This window comes from Syngnathus leptorhynchus, unplaced genomic scaffold (genome assembly GCF_054491065.1).
Source record: "Syngnathus leptorhynchus isolate UIUO unplaced genomic scaffold, UIUO_Slep HiC_scaffold_321, whole genome shotgun sequence".
NCBI lineage: Eukaryota > Metazoa > Chordata > Actinopteri > Syngnathiformes > Syngnathidae > Syngnathus > Syngnathus leptorhynchus.
This window is the reverse complement of record NW_028232288.1, coordinates 32,501-52,500: the sequence shown is the minus strand read 5'-3', so window position 1 is coordinate 52,500 and position 20,000 is coordinate 32,501.

Genomic DNA, 20,000 nt, shown 5'->3' with positions numbered 1-20,000 from the left:
AGAGCTCCAGAGCTCCATAGCACCAGAGCTCCATAGCTCCATAGCACCAGAGCTCCATAGCACCAGAGCTCCATAGCTCCATAGCACCAGAGCTCCATAGCTCCATAGCTCCAGCCTGGGTGGCTGGTGGCTCCATAGCTCCATACTTCCATAGCTCCAGTCAGAGAGTTGGCGAAAATTGCACTAAGTGCGAAAGCCCATTCATTTACAACGGCGTGTCCACAAGGCGGCGACATTTCCCCGTTACCGGTGGCTGCGCGGCGGGTGAGTGACAGAGCTTATCCGAGCGGCTGGAACTCTGCGCCGGCGTGGTCGAGCGTGAGGCCTCGGCCCTTTGGCTGCCTGGTACCTAAAACACTTCCATTGATCCAGCCACGGAGGGTGCTGGCTGGTGGCTCCATAGCTCCATAGCTCCATAGCACCAGAGCTCCATAGCTCCATAGCACCAGAGCTCCATAGCTCCATAGCACCAGAGCTCCATAGCTCCATAGCACCAGAGCTCCATAGCTCCATAGCACCAGAGCTCCATACTTCCAGAGCTCCAGGGCTCCATAGCTCCAGGGCTCCATAGCTCCATAGCTCCAGGGCTCCATAGCTCCATACCTCCAGAGCTCCATAGCTCCAGCCTGGGTGGCTGGTGGCTCCATAGCTCCATACTTCCATAGCTCCAGTCAGAGAGTTGGCGAAAATTGCACTAAGTGCGAAAGCCCATTCATTTACAACGGCGTGTCCGCCAGGCGGCGACATTTCCCCGTTACCGGTGGCTGCGCGGCGGGTGAGTGACAGAGCTTATCCGAGCGGCTGGAACTCTGCGCCGGCGTGGTCGAGCGTGAGGCCCCGGCCCTTTGGCTGCCTGGTACCTAAAACACTTCCATTGATCCAGCCACGGAGGGTGCTGGCTGGTGGCTCCATAGCTCCATACCTCCAGAGCTCCAGAGCTCCATAGCACCAGAGCTCCATAGCTCCATAGCACCAGAGCTCCATAGCACCAGAGCTCCATAGCTCCATAGCACCAGAGCTCCATAGCTCCATAGCACCAGAGCTCCATAGCTCCATAGCACCAGAGCTCCATAGCTCCATAGCTCCATAGCACCAGAGCTCCATAGCTCCATAGCACCAGAGCTCCATAGCTCCATAGCACCAGAGCTCCATAGCTCCATAGCACCAGAGCTCCATAGCTCCATAGCACCAGAGCTCCATAGCTCCATAGCACCAGAGCTCCATAGCTCCATAGCACCAGAGCTCCATAGCTCCATAGCACCAGAGCTCCATAGCTCCATAGCACCAGAGCTCCATAGCTCCATAGCTCCAGGGCTCCATAGCTCCATAGCTCCAGGGCTCCATAGCTCCAGGGCTCCAGGGCTCCATAGCTCCAGGGCTCCATAGCTCCAGGGCTCCAGGGCTCCATAGCTCCATACCTCCAGAGCTCCATACCTCCAGAGCTCCAGAGCTCCATAGCACCAGAGCTCCATGGCTTCAGAGCTCCATAGCACCATAGCTCCATACCTCCAGAGCTCCAGGGCTCCATAGCTCCATAGCTCCATAGCTCCATAGCTCCATACCTCCAGAGCTCCATAGCACCAGAGCTCCATGGCTCCATAGCTCCAGCCTGGGTGGCTGGTGGCTCCATAGCTCCATACTTCCATAGCTCCAGTCAGAGAGTTGGCGAAAATTGCACTAAGTGCGAAAGCCCATTCATTTACAACGGCGTGTCCGCCAGGCGGCGACATTTCCCCGTTACCGGTGGCTGCGCGGCGGGTGAGTGACAGAGCTTATCCGAGCGGCTGGAACTCTGCGCCGGCGTGGTCAAGCGGCTGGCCTCGGTAGTTGAGGTACCAGGGGTGGGGCGGGGAGCTCCAGGCGGGTCTTGTGAGAGAGTGAAGCCGAGCGGCTGGAACTCTCGGCCGGCCTGGTCGAGCGGCTGGCCTCGGTAGTTGAGGTACCAGGGGCGGGCTGGGGAGCTCCAGGCGGGGCTTGTGAGAGAGTGAAGCCGAGCGGCTGGAACTCTGGGCCGGCCTGGTCGAGCGGCTGGCCTCGGTAGTTGAGGTACCAGGGGCGGGCTGGGGAGCTCCAGGCGGGGCTTGTGAGAGAGTGTAGCCGAGCGGCTGGAACTCTGGGCCGGCGTGGTTGAGCAGCATGCCCGCGGAGGTGGCTCTTCCATAGGCAGGGAGGGTGCTGGAGCTCCACACTTCCATAGGCAGGGAGGGTGCTGGAGCTCCACACTTCCATAGGCAGGGAGGGTGCTGGAGCTCCACACTTCCATAGGCAGGGAGGGTGCTGGAGCTCCACACTTCCATAGGCAGGGAGGGTGCTGGAGCTCCACACTTCCATAGGCAGGGAGGGTGCTGGAGCTCCACACTTCCATAGGCAGGGAGGGTGCTGGAGCTCCACACTTCCATAGGCAGGGAGGGTGCTGGAGCTCCACACTTCCATAGGCAGGGAGGGTGCTGGAGCTCCACACTTCCATAGGCAGGGAGGGTGCTGGAGCTCCACACTTCCATAGGCAGGGAGGGTGCTGGAGCTCCACACTTCCATAGGCAGGGAGGGTGCTGGAGCTCCACACTTCCATAGGCAGGGAGGGTGCTGGAGCTCCACACTTCCATAGGCAGGGAGGGTGCTGGAGCTCCACACTTCCATAGGCAGGGAGGGTGCTGGAGCTCCACACTTCCATAGGCAGGGAGGGTGCTGGAGCTCCACACTTCCATAGGCAGGGAGGGTGCTGGAGCTCCACACTTCCATAGGCAGGGAGGGTGCTGGAGCTCCACACTTCCATAGGCAGGGAGGGTGCTGGAGCTCCACACTTCCATAGGCAGGGAGGGTGCTGGAGCTCCACACTTCCATAGGCAGGGAGGGTGCTGGAGCTCCACACTTCCATAGGCAGGGAGGGTGCTGGAGCTCCACACTTCCATAGGCAGGGAGGGTGCTGGAGCTCCACACTTCCATAGGCAGGGAGGGTGCTGGAGCTCCACACTTCCATAGGCAGGGAGGGTGCTGGAGCTCCACACTTCCATAGGCAGGGAGGGTGCTGGAGCTCCACACTTCCATAGGCAGGGAGGGTGCTGGAGCTCCACACTTCCATAGGCAGGGAGGGTGCTGGAGCTCCACACTTCCATAGGCAGGGAGGGTGCTGGAGCTCCACACTTCCATAGGCAGGGAGGGTGCTGGAGCTCCACACTTCCATAGGCAGGGAGGGTGCTGGAGCTCCACACTTCCATAGGCAGGGAGGGTGCTGGAGCTCCACACTTCCATAGGCAGGGAGGGTGCTGGAGCTCCACACTTCCATAGGCAGGGAGGGTGCTGGAGCTCCACACTTCCATAGGCAGGGAGGGTGCTGGAGCTCCACACTTCCATAGGCAGGGAGGGTGCTGGAGCTCCACACTTCCATAGGCAGGGAGGGTGCTGGAGCTCCACACTTCCATAGGCAGGGAGGGTGCTGGAGCTCCACACTTCCATAGGCAGGGAGGGTGCTGGAGCTCCACACTTCCATAGGCAGGGAGGGTGCTGGAGCTCCACACTTCCATAGGCAGGGAGGGTGCTGGAGCTCCACACTTCCATAGGCAGGGAGGGTGCTGGAGCTCCACACTTCCATAGGCAGGGAGGGTGCTGGAGCTCCACACTTCCATAGGCAGGGAGGGTGCTGGAGCTCCACACTTCCATAGGCAGGGAGGGTGCTGGAGCTCCACACTTCCATAGGCAGGGAGGGTGCTGGAGCTCCACACTTCCATAGGCAGGGAGGGTGCTGGAGCTCCACACTTCCATAGGCAGGGAGGGTGCTGGAGCTCCACACTTCCATAGGCAGGGAGGGTGCTGGAGCTCCACACTTCCATAGGCAGGGAGGGTGCTGGAGCTCCACACTTCCATAGGCAGGGAGGGTGCTGGAGCTCCACACTTCCATAGGCAGGGAGGGTGCTGGAGCTCCACACTTCCATAGGCAGGGAGGGTGCTGGAGCTCCACACTTCCATAGGCAGGGAGGGTGCTGGAGCTCCACACTTCCATAGGCAGGGAGGGTGCTGGAGCTCCACACTTCCATAGGCAGGGAGGGTGCTGGAGCTCCACACTTCCATAGGCAGGGAGGGTGCTGGAGCTCCACACTTCCATAGGCAGGGAGGGTGCTGGAGCTCCACACTTCCATAGGCAGGGAGGGTGCTGGAGCTCCACACTTCCATAGGCAGGGAGGGTGCTGGAGCTCCACACTTCCATAGGCAGGGAGGGTGCTGGAGCTCCACACTTCCATAGGCAGGGAGGGTGCTGGAGCTCCACACTTCCATAGGCAGGGAGGGTGCTGGAGCTCCACACTTCCATAGGCAGGGAGGGTGCTGGAGCTCCACACTTCCATAGGCAGGGAGGGTGCTGGAGCTCCACACTTCCATAGGCAGGGAGGGTGCTGGAGCTCCACACTTCCATAGGCAGGGAGGGTGCTGGAGCTCCACACTTCCATAGGCAGGGAGGGTGCTGGAGCTCCACACTTCCATAGGCAGGGAGGGTGCTGGAGCTCCACACTTCCATAGGCAGGGAGGGTGCTGGAGCTCCACACTTCCATAGGCAGGGAGGGTGCTGGAGCTCCACACTTCCATAGGCAGGGAGGGTGCTGGAGCTCCACACTTCCATAGGCAGGGAGGGTGCTGGAGCTCCACACTTCCATAGGCAGGGAGGGTGCTGGAGCTCCACACTTCCATAGGCAGGGAGGGTGCTGGAGCTCCACACTTCCATAGGCAGGGAGGGTGCTGGAGCTCCACACTTCCATAGGCAGGGAGGGTGCTGGAGCTCCACACTTCCATAGGCAGGGAGGGTGCTGGAGCTCCACACTTCCATAGGCAGGGAGGGTGCTGGAGCTCCACACTTCCATAGGCAGGGAGGGTGCTGGAGCTCCACACTTCCATAGGCAGGGAGGGTGCTGGAGCTCCACACTTCCATAGGCAGGGAGGGTGCTGGAGCTCCACACTTCCATAGGCAGGGAGGGTGCTGGAGCTCCACACTTCCATAGGCAGGGAGGGTGCTGGAGCTCCACACTTCCATAGGCAGGGAGGGTGCTGGAGCTCCACACTTCCATAGGCAGGGAGGGTGCTGGAGCTCCACACTTCCATAGGCAGGGAGGGTGCTGGAGCTCCACACTTCCATAGGCAGGGAGGGTGCTGGAGCTCCACACTTCCATAGGCAGGGAGGGTGCTGGAGCTCCACACTTCCATAGGCAGGGAGGGTGCTGGAGCTCCACACTTCCATAGGCAGGGAGGGTGCTGGAGCTCCACACTTCCATAGGCAGGGAGGGTGCTGGAGCTCCACACTTCCATAGGCAGGGAGGGTGCTGGAGCTCCACACTTCCATAGGCAGGGAGGGTGCTGGAGCTCCACACTTCCATAGGCAGGGAGGGTGCTGGAGCTCCACACTTCCATAGGCAGGGAGGGTGCTGGAGCTCCACACTTCCATAGGCAGGGAGGGTGCTGGAGCTCCACACTTCCATAGGCAGGGAGGGTGCTGGAGCTCCACACTTCCATAGGCAGGGAGGGTGCTGGAGCTCCACACTTCCATAGGCAGGGAGGGTGCTGGAGCTCCACACTTCCATAGGCAGGGAGGGTGCTGGAGCTCCACACTTCCATAGGCAGGGAGGGTGCTGGAGCTCCACACTTCCATAGGCAGGGAGGGTGCTGGAGCTCCACACTTCCATAGGCAGGGAGGGTGCTGGAGCTCCACACTTCCATAGGCAGGGAGGGTGCTGGAGCTCCACACTTCCATAGGCAGGGAGGGTGCTGGAGCTCCACACTTCCATAGGCAGGGAGGGTGCTGGAGCTCCACACTTCCATAGGCAGGGAGGGTGCTGGAGCTCCACACTTCCATAGGCAGGGAGGGTGCTGGAGCTCCACACTTCCATAGGCAGGGAGGGTGCTGGAGCTCCACACTTCCATAGGCAGGGAGGGTGCTGGAGCTCCACACTTCCATAGGCAGGGAGGGTGCTGGAGCTCCACACTTCCATAGGCAGGGAGGGTGCTGGAGCTCCACACTTCCATAGGCAGGGAGGGTGCTGGAGCTCCACACTTCCATAGGCAGGGAGGGTGCTGGAGCTCCACACTTCCATAGGCAGGGAGGGTGCTGGAGCTCCACACTTCCATAGGCAGGGAGGGTGCTGGAGCTCCACACTTCTATAGGCAGGGAGGGTGCTGGAGCTCCACACTTCCATAGGCAGGGAGGGTGCTGGAGCTCCACACTTCCATAGGCAGGGAGGGTGCTGGAGCTCCACACTTCCATAGGCAGGGAGGGTGCTGGAGCTCCACATCCACACTTCCAGCCACTGCATGCTGGCACTTCCACCTTGCTTGCTAAGTCGGCGTGATCTTGCCCAAAAAGTCCCTCCTCACCTCCAGCTGGAAGTGGAAAAAAATCCTCCACCTGCTTGGCCGAGGTTCTGGAAGCCAGCAGCTCGCAGAATGTTGCCAAAGTTTCACTGGAAGGAAAAGAAAAGAGAAGACCGAGTGCGCATTTCACCTACCGCCGAATGTCCACAAGAGGGAAGTGTCACTCCGTCGCAGAATCTGCGCCGACGCACTCGGCACCCTTCGAATTTATGGTGCCGGTGCGGGTGTTCTGGGTGCAAAAAGGCCGCCCAAGTGGTAGAAAAAAATCAGACTTCGTCTCTTAGGTCGAAATTAATGCCAAGTTTTGAAATGCGCTGGCAGGGGTGGACCAGGGCCCGTTAGAAGTGCTTAGCCGAGGTCCTGGAAGCCTAACCCGGCGTGATCTTGTGCAAAAAGCCGCTGCTGAGCTCCAGCTGGAAGTGTAAAAAGAACCGGGCTGGATCAAAAAAAGAACCGGGCGGCCCGTTAAAATTGCTTAGCCGAGGTCCTGGAACCCTAACCCGGCGTGATCTTGTGCAAAAAGCCGCTGCTGAGCTCCAGCTGGAAGTGTAAAAAGAACCGGGCTGGTTCAAAAAAAGAACCGGGCGACCCGTTAGAAGTGCTTAGCCGAGGTCCTGGAAGCCTAACCCGGCGTGATCTTGTGCAAAAAGCCGCTGCTGAGCTCCAGCTGGAAGTGGAAAAAGAACCGGGCTGGATCAAAAAAGAACCGGGCGACCCGTTAAAATTGCTTAGCCGAGGTCCTGGAAGCCTAACACGGCGTGATCTTGTGCAAAAAGCCGCTCCCGAGCTCCAGCTGGAAGTGTAAAAAGAACCGGGCTGGATAAAAAAAAGAACCGGGCTGGATCAAAAAAGAACCGGGCGACCCGTTAAAATTGCTTAGCCGAGGTCCTGGAAGCCTAACACGGCGTGTTCTTGTGCAAAAAGCCGCTCCCGAGCTCCAGCTGGAAGTGTAAAAAGAACCAGGCTGGATAAAAAAAAGAACCGGGCTGGATCAAAAAAGAACCGGGCGACCCGTTAAAATTGCTTAGCCGAGGTCCTGGAAGCCTAACACGGCGTGTTCTTGTGCAAAAAGCCGCTCCCGAGCTCCAGCTGGAAGTGTAAAAAGAACCGGGCTGGATAAAAAAAAGAACCGGGCTGGATCAAAAAAGAACCGGGCGACCCGTTAAAATTGCTTAGCCGAGGTCCTGGAAGCCTAACACGGCGTGAACTTGTGCAAAAAGCCGCTCCCGAGCTCCAGCTGGAAGTGTAAAAAGAACCGGGCTGGATAAAAAAAAGAACCGGGCTGGATCAAAAAAGAACCGGGCGACCCGTTAAAATTGCTTAGCCGAGGTCCTGGAAGCCTAACACGGCGTGATCTTGTGCAAAAAGCCGCTCCCGAGCTCCAGCTGGAAGTGTAAAAAGAACCGGGCTGGATAAAAAAAGAACCGGGCTGGATAAAAAAAAGAACCGGGCGACCCGTTAAAATTGCTTAGCCGAGGTCCTGGAAGCCTAACACGGCGTGATCTTGTGCAAAAAGCCGCTCCAGAGCTCCAGCTGGAAGTGTAAAAAGAACCGGGCTGGATAAAAAAAGAACCGGGCTGGATCAAAAAAGAACCGGGCGGCCCGTTAAAATTGCTTAGCCGAGGTCCTGAAAGCCTAACACGGCGTGATCTTGTGCAAAAAGCCGCTCCAGAGCTCCAGCTGGAAGTGTAAAAAGAACCGGGCTGGATAAAAAAAAGAACCGGGCTGGATCAAAAAAGAACCGGGCGGCCCGTTAAAATTGCTTAGCCGAGGTCCTGGAAGCCTAACACGGCGTGATCTTGTGCAAAAAGCCGCTCCCGAGCTCCAGCTGGAAGTGTAAAAAGAACCGGGCTGGATAAAAAAAAGAACCGGGCTGGATCAAAAAAGAACCGGGCGACCCGTTAAAATTGCTTAGCCGAGGTCCTGGAAGCCTAACCCGGCGTGATCTTGTGCAAAAAGCCGCTCCCGAGCTCCAGCTGGAAGTGTAAAAAGAACCGGGCTGGATAAAAAAAAGAACCGGGCTGGATCAAAAAAGAACCGGGCGACCCGTTAAAATTGCTTAGCCGAGGTCCTGGAAGCCTAACACGGCGTGATCTTGTGCAAATAGCCGCTCCCGAGCTCCAGCTGGAAGTGTAAAAAGAACCAGGCTGGATAAAAAAAAGAACCGGGCTGGATCAAAAAAGAACCGGGCGACCCGTTAAAATTGCTTAGCCGAGGTCCTGGAAGCCTAACCCGGCGTGATCTTGTGCAAAAAGCCGCTCCCGAGCTCCAGCTGGAAGTGTAAAAAGAACCGGGCTGGATAAAAAAAAGAACCGGGCTGGATCAAAAAAGAACCGGGCGACCCGTTAAAATTGCTTAGCCGAGGTCCTGGAAGCCTAACCCGGCGTGATCTTGCCCGAAATTCGGCCTCTATACTTCCATTTTAGGTACCAGGCGCTCATAGTGTGTTGGTCCCACTAGTCAGTGTACTGGTCCCACTCGCTAGTGTACTGGTCCCCCTAGTCAGTGTACTCATCCAGTTACCCCCCGTTTTCCAAAACACCATCGGCACGTATAAGGGGGGGACTCCTGAGAGAGATGAGGTATATGGCAGCGCAACACCAATCCGCTCCGCGCTGGTTCCCATGTCGGCTACGGATGAATAAAACCAGCCTGTCCCCCCTGGAGCTCACGAGACACGGAATTTTTTCTAAGTGCCAACGGCTCTTCCGAGCAAACGTGTCCGCTCCGGCTGGTTCCCCCGTCGGCCTCGAATGACGAAAAATGCCGGTCTCCGCCCGGAGCTCATGACAAACGAAAAATTTTCTAAGTGCCAACGGCACTAGCGAGCGAATGTGTCCGCTCGGCGCTGGTTCCCGGGTCGAACCCGGAAGACGAAAAACGCCGGTCCTCGCCCGGAGCTCATGACAAACGAAAAATTTTCTAAGTGCCAACGGCACTAGCGAGCGAATGTGTCCGCTCGGCGCTGGTTCCCGGGTCGAACCCGGAAGACGGAAAACGCCGGTCTCCGCCCGGAGCTCATGACAAACGAAAAATTTTCTAAGTGCCAACGGCACTAGCGAGCGAATGTGTCCGCTCGGCGCTGGTTCCCGGGTCGGACCCGGAAGACGAAAAACGCCGGTCTCCGCCCGGAGCTCATGACAAACGAAAAATTTTCTAAGTGCCAACGGCACTAGCGAGCGAATGTGTCCGCTCGGCGCTGGTTCCCGGGTCGAACCCGGAAGACGAAAAACGCCGGTCTCCGCCCGGAGCTCATGACAAACGAAAAATTTTCTAAGTGCCAACGGCACTAGCGAGCGAATGTGTCCGCTCGGCGCTGGTTCCCGGGTCGAACCCGGAAGACGAAAAACGCCGGTCTCCGCCCGGAGCTCATGACAAACGAAAAATTTTCTAAGTGCCAACGGCACTAGCGAGCGAATGTGTCCGCTCGGCGCTGGTTCCCGGGTCGAACCCGGAAGACGAAAAACGCCGGTCCTCGCCCGGAGCTCATGACAAACGAAAAATTTTCTAAGTGCCAACGGCACTAGCGAGCGAATGTGTCCGCTCGGTGCTGGTTCCCGGGTCGAACCCGGAAGACGAAAAACGCCGGTCTCCGCCCGGAGCTCATGACAAACGAAAAATTTTCTAAGTGCCAACGGCACTAGCGAGCGAATGTGTCCGCTCGGCGCTGGTTCCCGGGTCGGACCCGGAAGACGAAAAACGCCGGTCCTCGCCTGGAGGTCCCAGCAAAATCGGCGAAAAAACGACTAAGTGTCAACTTTCGAAAAAACGGCTAAGTGTCGACTTTCGAAAAAACGGCTAAGTGTCAACTTTCGAAAAAACGGCTAAGTGTCAACTTTCGAAAAAACGACTAAGTGCCCACGGCTCTGCGGGGCTTGTGAGTCCGCCCCGCGCCGGTTCGGCGGTCGGCCTCAAAAAGCAAAAAATCAGCCTCTCTCCCTGGAGCTCACCAAAAATTTGTCGAAATTTTTCTAAGTTCTCCTCGAGGTACCAGGGGGTGAGGTACCCGGGCTAAGGTGCAGTACCTTTTTTGGTCTTCAGGTGCGCCAGAGTACAATGAAATGGTCCCAGTAGTCAGTGTACTCATCGACTTTCCCCCCGTTTTCCAAAGCACCTCGTTTACGAGTATGGAGGAGATGGTGCTGGTCTCCCCACGGCGTCGGACACGCCGTCCTCGACAGCACAAGGTCGGATAGAAGACCTGGAAAGCGCCGTGGCACGCGCTGGAGGTGGGCACTTTGGCGAAAAAACGACTAAGTGTCAACTTTCGAAAAAACGACTAAGTGTCAACTTTCGAAAAAACGGCTAAGTGTCAACTTTCGAAAAAACGACTAAGTGTCACCTCTCTGAAAAAATGGCAAAGTGTCGCCTCTCTGAAAATTTTCTAAGTGCCCACGGCTCTGCGGGCTCGTGCATCCGAGCCGCGCCGGTTCTGCAACCGGCCTAGAATGACGAAAAATAACGGTCTCCTCCTGGAGCTCACAGCCAATTGTGGCGAAAAAGTGGCAAAGTGCCCACGGCTCTGCGGGCTCGTGCATCCGACCCGCGCCGGTTCTGCAGCCGGCCTAGAATGACGAAAAATAACGGTCTCCTCCTGGAGCTCACAGCCAACTTGGCAAAAAGTTTCTAAGTGCCCACGGCCCTGCCGAGCTTTGGCGTCCGCCCAGCGCCGGTTCCGCAGTCGGCCTCCAATGACGAAAAATAACGGTCTCCTCCTGGAGCTCACAGCCAACTTGGCAAAAAGTTTCTAAGTGCCCACGGCCCTGCCGAGCTTTGGCGTCCGCCCAGCGCCGGTTCCGCAGTCGGCCTCGAATGACGAAAAATAACGGTCTCCTCCTGGAGCTCACAGCCAACTTGGCAAAAAGTTTCTAAGTGCCCACGGCCCTGCCGAGCTTTGGCGTCCGCCCAGCGCCGGTTCCGCAGTCGGCCTCGAATGACGAAAAATAACGGTCTCCTCCTGGAGCTCACAGCCAACTTGGCAAAAAGTTTCTAAGTGCCCACGGCCCTGCCGAGCTTTGGCGTCCGCCCAGCGCCGGTTCCGCAGTCGGCCTCGAATGACGAAAAATAACGGTCTCCTCCTGGAGCTCACAGCCAACTTGGCAAAAAGTTTCTAAGTGCCCACGGCCCTGCCGAGCTTTGGCGTCCGCCCAGCGCCGGTTCCGCAGTCGGCCTCGAATGACGAAAAATAACGGTCTCCTCCTGGAGCTCACAGCCAACTTGGCAAAAAGTTTCTAAGTGCCCACGGCCCTGCCGAGCTTTGGCGTCCGCCCAGCGCCGGTTCCGCAGTCGGCCTCGAATGACGAAAAATAACGGTCTCCTCCTGGAGCTCACAGCCAACTTGGCAAAAAGTTTCTAAGTGCCCACGGCCCTGCCGAGCTTTGGCGTCCGCTCAGCGCCGGTTCCGCAGTCGGCCTCGAATGACGAAAAATAACGGTCTCCTCCTGGAGCTCACAGCCAACTTGGCAAAAAGTTTCTAAGTGCCCACGGCCCTGCCGAGCTTTGGCGTCCGCCCAGCGCCGGTTCCGCAGTCGGCCTCGAATGACGAAAAATAACGGTCTCCTCCTGGAGCTCACAGCCAACTTGGCAAAAAGTTTCTAAGTGCCCACGGCCCTGCCGAGCTTTGGCGTCCGCTCAGCGCCGGTTCCGCAGTCGGCCTCGAATGACGAAAAATAACGGTCTCCTCCTGGAGCTCACAGCCAACTTGGCAAAAAGTTTCTAAGTGCCCACGGCCCTGCCGAGCTTTGGCGTCCGCCCAGCGCCGGTTCCGCAGTCGGCCTCGAATGACGAAAAATAACGGTCTCCTCCTGGAGCTCACAGCCAACTTGGCAAAAAGTTTCTAAGTGCCCACGGCCCTGCCGAGCTTTGGCGTCCGCCCAGCGCCGGTTCCGCAGTCGGCCTCGAATGACGAAAAATAACGGTCTCCTCCTGGAGCTCACAGCCAACTTGGCAAAAAGTTTCTAAGTGCCCACGGCCCTGCCGAGCTTTGGCGTCCGCTCAGCGCCGGTTCCGCAGTCGGCCTCGAATGACGAAAAATAACGGTCTCCTCCTGGAGCTCACAGCCAACTTGGCAAAAAGTTTCTAAGTGCCCACGGCCCTGCCGAGCTTTGGCGTCCGCCCAGCGCCGGTTCCGCAGTCGGCCTCGAATGACGAAAAATAACGGTCTCCTCCTGGAGCTCACAGCCAACTTGGCAAAAAGTTTCTAAGTGTCACATCTCTGAAAAAACGGCTAAGTGTCGACTTTCGAAAAAACGGCAAAGTGTCACATCTCTGAAAAAACGGCTAAGTGTCGACTTTCGAAAAAACGGCTAAGTGTCAACTTTCGAAAAAACGGCTAAGTGTCGCCTCTCTGAAAAAACGGCAAAGTGTCAACTTTCGAAAAAACGACAGAGTGTCGCCTCTCTGAAAAAACGACTAAGTGTCGACTCTGAGAAAATGGCAAAGTGCCCACGGCTCTGCGGGCTCGTGCATCCGACCCGCGCCGGTTCCCCAGCCGGCCTGAAATAAGGCAAAACCAGCCTCTCCGCCTGGAGCTCAGAGCCAACTTGGCGAATATTTTCTAAGTGCCCACGGCTCTGCGTGGCTACGGCGTCTGCCCAGCGCCGGTTCCTGGGTCGAACCCCGAGGACGAGGAATGCCGGTCTCCGCCTGGAGGTCCCAGCTTAATCGGCGAAAATTTTCTAAGTGCCCACGGCTCTGCCGGGCTCGTGCATCCGACCCGCGCCGGTTCCCCAGCCGGCCTGAAATAAGGCAAAACCAGGCTCTCCCCCTGGAGCTCAGAGCCAATTGTGGCGAAAAAACGACTAAGTGTCAACTTTCGAAAAAACGACTAAGTGTCAACTTTCCAAAAAAACGGCTAAGTGTCGACTTTCGAAAAAACGGCTAAGTGTCAACTTTCGAAAAAACGACTAAGTGTCGCCTCTGAAAAAACGACTAAGTGTCGCCTCTCTGAAAAAACGACTAAGTGCCCACGGCTCTGCGGGGCTTGTGAGTCCGCCCCGCGCCGGTTCGGCGGTCGGCCTCAAAAAGCGAAAAATCAGCCTCTCTCCCTGGAGCTCACCAAAAATTTGTCGAAATTTTTCTAAGTTCTCCTCGAGGTACCAGGGGGTGAGGTACCCGGGCTAAGGTGCAGTACCTTTTTTGGTCTTCAGGTGCGCCAGAGTACAATGAAATGGTCCCAGTAGTCAGTGTACTCATCGACTTTCCCCCCGTTTTCCAAAGCACCCCGTTTACGAGTATGGAGGAGATGGTGCTGGTCTCCCCACGGCGTCGGACACGCCGTCCTCGACAGCACAAGGTCGGATAGAAGACCTGAAAAGCGCCGTGGCACGCGCTGGAGGTGTCACTGTGGCGAAAAAGTGACTAAGTGTCAACTTTCGAAAAAACGGCTAAGTGTCAACTTTCGAAAAAACGGCTAAGTGTCAACTTTCGAAAAAACTGCTAAGTGTCAACTTTCGAAAAAACGACTAAGTGTCGCCTCTCTGAAAAAACGGCAAAGTGTCAACTTTCGAAAAAACGACTAAGTGTCAACTTTCGAAAAAACGACTAAGTGTCACCTCTCTGAAAAAATGGCAAAGTGTCAACTGCGAATGTGGTGGTGCATGGAAGGAAGTGGAGGACGGCCGCCTCCTTAAACACAGGCCGAAGAGGAGCGTCAGGGCCGGCTCCTTAAACACGGACCGAGTGTCGCCCTTAACACAGACCAAGCGGAGGACGGCCGCCTCCCTAAATACAGGCCGAACCGGAGCGCGAGGGCCGCTCCTTAAACACGGACCGAGTGTCGCCCTTAACACAGACCAAGGGGAGGACGGCCGCCTCCTTAAACACAGGCCGGAGAGGAGCGTCAGGGCCAGGCTCCTCAAACATGGACCGAGTGTCGCCCTTAACACAGACCAAGGGGAGGACGGCCGCCTCCTTAAACACAGGCCGGAGAGGAGCGTCAGGGCCAGGCTCCTCAAACATGGACCGAGTGTCGCCCTTAACACAGACCAAGGGGAGGACGGCCGCCTCCTTAAACACAGGCCGGAGAGGAGCGTCAGGGCCAGGCTCCTCAAACATGGACCGAGTGTCGCCCTTAACACAGACCAAGGGGAGGACGGCCGCCTCCTTAAACACAGGCCGGAGAGGAGCGTCAGGGCCAGGCTCCTCAAACATGGACCGAGTGTCGCCCTTAACACGGACCAAGGGGAGGACGGCCGCCTCCTTAAACACAGGCCGGAGAGGAGCGTCAGGGCCAGGCTCCTCAAACATGGACCGAGTGTCGCCCTTAACACGGACCAAGGGGAGGACGGCCGCCTCCTTAAACACAGGCCGGAGAGGAGCGTCAGGGCCAGGCTCCTCAAACATGGACCGAGTGTCGCCCTTAACACAGACCAAGGGGAGGACGGCCGCCTCCTTAAACACAGGCCGGAGAGGAGCGTCAGGGCCAGGCTCCTCAAACATGGACCGAGTGTCGCCCTTAACACGGACCAAGGGGAGGACGGCCGCCTCCTTAAACACAGGCCGGAGAGGAGCGTCAGGGCCAGGCTCCTCAAACATGGACCGAGTGTCGCCCTTAACACGGACCAAGGGGAGGACGGCCGCCTCCTTAAACACAGGCCGGAGAGGAGCGTCAGGGCCAGGCTCCTCAAACATGGACAGAGTGTCGCCCTTAACACAGACCAAGCGGAGGACGGCCGCCTCCCTAAATACAGGCCGAACCGGAGCGCGAGTGTCGCTCCTTAAACACGGACCGAGTGGAGGACGGCCGCCTCCTTAAACACAGGCCGAACAAAATGACACAAAGTGTCAACTGCGAATGTTGTCCATCCAAGGAAGGAGCGTGATGCCCGGCCGGCTCCTTAAACACAGGCCGAGAGTCGCCCCGGACGGTCCGCCTCGCGGCGCCCGTCTGCTCGGATAAAATGACACAAAGTGTCAACTACGAATGTTGTCCATCCAAGGAGGGAGCGTGATGCCCGGCCGGCTCCGAAAACACAGGCCGAGAGTCGCCCCGGACGGTCCGCCTCGCGGCGCCCGTCTGCTCGGATAAAATGACACAAAGTGTCAACTGCGAATGTTGTCCATCCAAGGAAGGAGCGTGATGCCCGGCCGGCTCCTTAAACACAGGCCGAGAGTCGCCCCGGACGGTCCGCCTCGCGGCGCCCGCCCGCTCGGATAAAATGACACAAAGTGTCAACTACGAATGTTGTCCATCCAAGGAAGGAGCGTGATGCCCGGCCGGCTCCTTAAACACAGGCCGAGAGTCGCCCCGGACGGTCCGCCTCGCGGCGCCCGTCTGCTCGGATAAAATGACACAAAGTGTCAACTACGAATGTTGTCCATCCAAGGAGGGAGCGTGATGCCCGGCCGGCTCCGAAAACACAGGCCGAGAGTCGCCCCGGACGGTCCGCCTCGCGGCGCCCGTCTGCTCGGATAAAATGACACAAAGTGTCAACTGCGAATGTTGTCCATCCAAGGAAGGAGCGTGATGCCCGGCCGGCTCCTTAAACACAGGCCGAGAGTCGCCCCGGACGGTCCGCCTCGCGGCGCCCGCCCGCTCGGATAAAATGACACAAAGTGTCAACTACGAATGTTGTCCATCCAAGGAGGGAGCGTGATGCCCGGCCGGCTCCGAAAACACAGGCCGAGAGTCGCCCCGGACGGTCCGCCTCTCGAGGCGCCCGCCCGCTCGGATAAAATGACACAAAGTGTCAACTACGAATGTTGTCCATCCAAGGAGGGAGCGTGAGGCCCGGCCGGCTCCGAAAACACAGGCCGAGAGTCGCCCCGGACGGTCCGCCTCTCGAGGCGCCCGCCCGCTCGGATAAAATGACACAAAGTGTCAACTACGAATGTTGTCCATCCAAGGAGGGAGCGTGATGCCCGGCCGGCTCCGAAAACACAGGCCGAGATTCGACCCCGGACGGGCCGTCTTCTCCCGGCGCCCGCCCGCGTACGCCCCCCATCCCCGGTCGCCCGTCTGCTCCCGGCGGGCCTCCGAGTACCCCCTCACCCAACTGACCGACTGGCACTCATGACCCGCCTTGGTAGGGCCTCCATCGGCCTCGGCTCGTCCGACGTCGGGTGGACGGTTCCTACCCACTGCGGGTCGCACTCTAGCGCCCCGGCCGCCGCGTGAGCGTGCGCTCCCCGCGCCGCCCCGCAGGCCCCGGCGCGACCGTACTGCGGCGAGACCGAGACGACCCGGTTTGGCATCCATCCCACCTAGCCACGATCCACGGAGGCCGAGCGAGCGGCTGAGTGTCGGGCGCCGCGCGTGCGAGCGTCCGCCGGCCGCGCCGGTCCTTCCGCGAATGTCGTTTCTCAAACCCTCCGGCTTGATAGCGGCGGCACCACGGGAAGCCGTCCACACACACCGTCCGACCTCTATCCGAAAAGCCTTCCCGACCAACCGCGGTCGCGGGGGCGTCTGTCGCTCCGCATCGGGGGGGCGTATGGCTTCCGCGCTACGCGCTGCGGGCTCGGGGGGGCCGCAACGGCTGAGTCTGACTCGGCCGGGGCGCAGCTTCCCTCCCGGCAGTCAGCAATAGTGCCGATCGCGCCTGCCACCAGCCCCCTCCCCGACGGGTTCGTCGGCGCCGGCTGGCCGCCGTCCGCCTTCGTTCCCCGAGGGTTCCCAACCAGCGCCGATCCAACTCCGCATCCTGGCCGCACGCAGTGCGTGCCTCGCGCGGGTAAGTCGCCGGCGCAGCGCCGCAGCTCCCGACCCCCGCGTACGGGAATAGTTGAGGGCCTCAGCGGGCCGCACCGACCGAGTCCGACTCGGGCCGGGGCGCAGATTCCCGCTTGGGTGACCGAACGTTCTCTGCTCGGGCCGGAGGGCCGACGCCCGTCCCCCCCCGTCGTCCCCCACGGACCGCCTCCGAGGCCACTTCGCACGGCTCATCCTCGGCTCCCTACCAATGCTTAATCGATGGGGCCGCCCGGCCGGATTCGCGCCACCCTGTCCACCGCGAGTCTCCCCAGACTAACCCGAGTTACCGCCCAGCTCGCCTAACCTTGCACTCGCTCTGCCAAACGGTCGTGTAGTCGGCGGGCCGTCCTACGGGTCGCCCTCCCTCCCCAAACGCGCGGCGGGATAGCGGCAAGGCGGCGGCGGCGGCCAGCGGCGTCGGGGCGCTCGCACCGGAGAAGAGGCGTCTTACGAGGCCGGGCGCAGCTCCCTCTCGTTTACTTGCTGAGTAGCGGCGCTCGAAGGTTCCGCGGCTCATCCCCCCGTTTTCCAAAGCACCCCGTTTACGAGTATGGAGGAGATGGTGCTGGTCTCCCCACGGCGTCGGACACGCCGTCCTCGACAGCACAAGGTCGGATAGAAGACCTGAAAAGCGCCGTGGCACGCGCTGGAGGTGTCACTGTGGCGAAAAAGTGACTAAGTGTCAACTTTCGAAAAAACGGCTAAGTGTCAACTTTCGAAAAAACGGCTAAGTGTCAACTTTCGAAAAAACTGCTAAGTGTCAACTTTCGAAAAAACGACTAAGTGTCGCCTCTCTGAAAAAACGGCAAAGTGTCAACTTTCGAAAAAACGACTAAGTGTCAACTTTCGAAAAAACGACTAAGTGTCACCTCTCTGAAAAAATGGCAAAGTGTCAACTGCGAATGTGGTGGTGCATGGAAGGAAGTGGAGGACGGCCGCCTCCTTAAACACAGGCCGAAGAGGAGCGTCAGGGCCGGCTCCTTAAACACGGACCGAGTGTCGCCCTTAACACAGACCAAGCGGAGGACGGCCGCCTCCCTAAATACAGGCCGAACCGGAGCGCGAGGGCCGCTCCTTAAACACGGACCGAGTGTCGCCCTTAACACAGACCAAGGGGAGGACGGCCGCCTCCTTAAACACAGGCCGGAGAGGAGCGTCAGGGCCAGGCTCCTCAAACATGGACCGAGTGTCGCCCTTAACACAGACCAAGGGGAGGACGGCCGCCTCCTTAAACACAGGCCGGAGAGGAGCGTCAGGGCCAGGCTCCTCAAACATGGACCGAGTGTCGCCCTTAACACAGACCAAGGGGAGGACGGCCGCCTCCTTAAACACAGGCCGGAGAGGAGCGTCAGGGCCAGGCTCCTCAAACATGGACCGAGTGTCGCCCTTAACACAGACCAAGGGGAGGACGGCCGCCTCCTTAAACACAGGCCGGAGAGGAGCGTCAGGGCCAGGCTCCTCAAACATGGACCGAGTGTCGCCCTTAACACGGACCAAGGGGAGGACGGCCGCCTCCTTAAACACAGGCCGGAGAGGAGCGTCAGGGCCAGGCTCCTCAAACATGGACCGAGTGTCGCCCTTAACACGGACCAAGGGGAGGACGGCCGCCTCCTTAAACACAGGCCGGAGAGGAGCGTCAGGGCCAGGCTCCTCAAACATGGACCGAGTGTCGCCCTTAACACAGACCAAGGGGAGGACGGCCGCCTCCTTAAACACAGGCCGGAGAGGAGCGTCAGGGCCAGGCTCCTCAAACATGGACCGAGTGTCGCCCTTAACACGGACCAAGGGGAGGACGGCCGCCTCCTTAAACACAGGCCGGAGAGGAGCGTCAGGGCCAGGCTCCTCAAACATGGACCGAGTGTCGCCCTTAACACGGACCAAGGGGAGGACGGCCGCCTCCTTAAACACAGGCCGGAGAGGAGCGTCAGGGCCAGGCTCCTCAAACATGGACAGAGTGTCGCCCTTAACACAGACCAAGCGGAGGACGGCCGCCTCCCTAAATACAGGCCGAACCGGAGCGCGAGTGTCGCTCCTTAAACACGGACCGAGTGGAGGACGGCCGCCTCCTTAAACACAGGCCGAACAAAATGACACAAAGTGTCAACTGCGAATGTTGTCCATCCAAGGAAGGAGCGTGATGCCCGGCCGGCTCCTTAAACACAGGCCGAGAGTCGCCCCGGACGGTCCGCCTCGCGGCGCCCGCCCGCTCGGATAAAATGACACAAAGTGTCAACTACGAATGTTGTCCATCCAAGGAGGGAGCGTGATGCCCGGCCGGCTCCGAAAACACAGGCCGAGAGTCGCCCCGGACGGTCCGCCTCTCGAGGCGCCCGCCCGCTCGGATAAAATGACACAAAGTGTCAACTACGAATGTTGTCCATCCAAGGAGGGAGCGTGAGGCCCGGCCGGCTCCGAAAACACAGGCCGAGAGTCGCCCCGGACGGTCCGCCTCTCGAGGCGCCCGCCCGCTCGGATAAAATGACACAAAGTGTCAACTACGAATGTTGTCCATCCAAGGAGGGAGCGTGATGCCCGGCCGGCTCCGAAAACACAGGCCGAGATTCGACCCCGGACGGGCCGTCTTCTCCCGGCGCCCGCCCGCGTACGCCCCCCATCCCCGGTCGCCCGTCTGCTCCCGGCGGGCCTCCGAGTACCCCCTCACCCAACTGACCGACTGGCACTCATGACCCGCCTTGGTAGGGCCTCCATCGGCCTCGGCTCGTCCGACGTCGGGTGGACGGTTCCTACCCACTGCGGGTCGCACTCTAGCGCCCCGGCCGCCGCGTGAGCGTGCGCTCCCCGCGCCGCCCCGCAGGCCCCGGCGCGACCGTACTGCGGCGAGACCGAGACGACCCGGTTTGGCATCCATCCCACCTAGCCACGATCCACGGAGGCCGAGCGAGCGGCTGAGTGTCGGGCGCCGCGCGTGCGAGCGTCCGCCGGCCGCGCCGGTCCTTCC